A 3,470-nucleotide genomic window follows, 5' to 3' on the forward strand; every position below is an offset into this window, starting at 1 on the left:
GCACATAGCATACACTTTATACTATAATGACGACAGGTTAGGAGCGTTTCACTTCTTTACTATAAAAAATACTTAAGAGATCAGTTAAGTAAAGAGCGTTTCAATTCTTGGTTAAGAAAAATACCTTTATCACCTATTGTCACTACACTGTATGGCTGTGCCGTCTGGTTCACATCGCATTCAGGGGACATGCCACATACAATATATAACACAGAGTTCATGAAGTAGCCGATGGCATGAGGAGGAGGAGGGTTCGCGAAGTGCTCCGTGCGGTAGCCGGTGAAGTGCGGGCGTCTCCTGGGCCCGGTGATAACAAGGAGGTTGATGAAGGTCTTCTGCGTATGTTGTTATAATTATATTTACATGGTCCGCGCGGACTCGCAGGAGAGGGAGGGCGGGTGAGAGAGGAAGCACCGCCGGGTTGCAAGCGGGCGGGCGGATGTTGAGGGAGCCGACAGGGTGAGGGCAGGGCGAGAAGAGGGAGGGGAAAGAAAAAGAGAGTGAGAGGAGAAAAGGGAGGATGAGAAGTGAAAGAGAGATGAGAGAGAAAAAGGAGACTGAGAAGAAAGAAAAAGAGAGATGAGAGAAAAAAAGGGAGATGAGGAGAAAGAGAAAGAGAATAAAAGAGAAAAAGAAGACTGAGCAAGAGAGGAAAAAGAGAGACGAAAGAGAAAAGGGGAGACAAGAAGAAAGAGAAAGAGAGATGAGAGAGAAAAGGAGACTGAGAAGAAAGAGAAAGGAGAGATGAGAGAGACAAGGGAGATTGAGAGAAAGAGAAAGAGAGATGAGAGAGAAAGGGAGACTGAGAAGAAAGAGAAGAGAGGATGAGAGCAGAAGGTGGGAGGATAAGATAGAAGGGTTGCAAAGAAAATATAAAATAATTTAAATAACAGTGAAGTTGTGTATTGTTTGTTGCCGAAAGACATGTAAAACGGAAGAGCAAAGAGCTTTTAAATTGCATGTGACTGATAGGTAACTGATAAGAGTATGTGTGCAGTTAGAGTAAGGGAAAGATGTCGAACTGTTAAATCGAACTAGAAAAATAATAGGGGAAAAGAATGGCTGCGGTCTTCTGGTTTAGAGCGACGCTCAGAGGGGTTAAGAGCATGGCGGACGGGAAACGTAAACGTAGTTTATTAAAAAACAACACAACAAAAATGTGTTTAACGGGTTGGGGAAGATGATGAAGACTAAGTGACTAGAGTGCCAGCAATTTAGACAGTAATCATTAGTAAACTGAATACGTATAATGATAAAACCAAGTTATAAAACAATGGTTATATGCTGATGTGTTAGCGCTGTAGATTCAGCAGTTCGAATGTAGAGGTTAAATGATTACGAATGGATAATCTTGAAAACCAATTTTCAAAATCATTCATGGTGAGATAATGAAATATGATTAATTCGGCTTATAGGAATCCTCTGCAAAGGAGAGAAAATCTGACGTCAGCAGCTTCCGAGACCAGGCAACACTTCTCGAGAAGGCGTCTTCCAAGTTGTCCTCCGGAGTGGATTGGCGCTTCTTCACGGTCTCGGTCGTTAAATTCAATCTAAAGGCAGTTCTCCCTCATTATCTTCACCCTGTTGCCAGGCCTACAGCCGCCCCCACATCATTTCACATGATGGTCGCCCGTTTGCAATTCTCTCGTCTAATTGGTCGTCAGGCGGGCCGTTCCCGAGGCAACTAATCATGACGCGAGCACGATTACTAGCCAGCAACACAAACCAGGGAATTCCGCGCCGGACACCAGATTTAACTTGTACCCGACCAACCGTCCACTCCGACCTTAACCGTCAATTTTAGGCTCCGGAATAACAAGTTCCCCGGCGGAGGAAGGCAAAACTATTCTCTTTGATTCAAAGTTCAATCACAGCTTAGAGGACTGAAACGGGAAGTGTGTTTCTCGAAAGCCTTCGAGTCGAAGGATAGGATGGCGAGTGAAATTGGATCGCTCATTGTTTCTCCGTTCCCCGCTCGCTATTGCTCATTGGTCTGGCGGGGAGAAAAAAAATGCTTTTAAAGGTAAAGAAACTAATTTATACTAAAATGATTTCGGTGCAGAAGACAATAAGATTTGTTTTACTCAAGTGTGCAGTTCGGGAAATTTGTATTTTGTTACTATGTCTTATATTTTCCGGTATATCATAATATAAGCGACAGGAAAGGTAATTATACAAATAATAATATTGATTATGGTAAGGAAGCGAGTCTTATGGAAAAAAAGTTTTTAAAAATGCATATGCCATGTAGGGCAGAAGAAATCTTTTCATCAAATAGATATACATTTGTTCTATTTTCTATACACACGCGTTTCTAGGGTAAATGGTTGGACATAATATTTTGATATGTCTTGAAAATTCTAGGCACCTTTCGAAGTTATACATATCGTTTGTAGAAGTGCTATGCAAAATATAAAGAAGAATCATGTGTATTGAGGTAATGTAAATACATCACAAACAGTAATGAAAAACATATGTATTCCGTGTTTTGATGCCTGTAAATAATTGCAAGCTCAAAAAGAAACATTTCTTTTGGTATAGTACGCTGCAGTTAAAGCGCTAACTCCGACTATGTCTTAGTTTTCAAAAAATTTACGTGTTGATTTAGTAATAAACGCCTTATTGCATGGAGGGTGCACGTTCAGAGCGTAATGATGAAATATAGATAGCGCTTATAGTGATATTCAAAATGCGGTTGTTGAGTTTGGTAAGCCGTCTAGATTGATAGAATCATACTAAGAGGGTCCACAATCTTTGGCTTAATATAACTCAGATTTAACACGGGAATATGTCTGTCTGCCTATTTATCATCTGTTGGTAAGAATTTCTTAGTTACGATGGAGCGTAAAAGCTGAAGTTGCAGGATACGCAGCGAGACAACAGCAGATCGGTGAAAAGTTGATTCGTTATAAACGGATGGAATAAAAATCTTTTTTATGAAGATTTACTGTGAAAAGGCTATTTTGCCATTTGAGTAAAGTAAAGGCTAGGCTAAATAGGGCAGATATGAGGAGAGAGAACGCAGACATAGTGTTTACAAAGCAGGCGAGTTAAACCGGTAGGGCGTCAACTTTTCCAGGTCGTGTAACCGGGGTGGTGGGGTAGGAAGGGGCCGGGCGGTGTAGGTTGTGATGAGACTCTGCATCACAATCATTGCCACCCATCGAGTGTCCCCAGCGCCCGGACCTCCGCCGGGGTAAGTAGAATTTATTCTCTTTATAAGATAATATCATTATAGACATATGACCAAGGTCCTATAGGGTTTAGTTTGTGTGCTCAGGGAAGCGCGGGAAACGACGTTATGGTATTTCGATGTGCAATCATCTGTTCTCATTTCATGTTTATTCAACACCTCGCCTGACAAACCAATCAGGAGCGCGAAGCAGCGTGGGGCCGGGCGACGTCTGATGGCGGATGTTCTCGATACAAACCAGCCTCTCCTCGCAACGACAAATCACTGGACTTTCTGA

This window comes from Penaeus monodon, chromosome 29 (assembly GCF_015228065.2).
Source record: "Penaeus monodon isolate SGIC_2016 chromosome 29, NSTDA_Pmon_1, whole genome shotgun sequence".
NCBI classification, from domain to species: Eukaryota; Metazoa; Arthropoda; class Malacostraca; order Decapoda; family Penaeidae; genus Penaeus; species Penaeus monodon.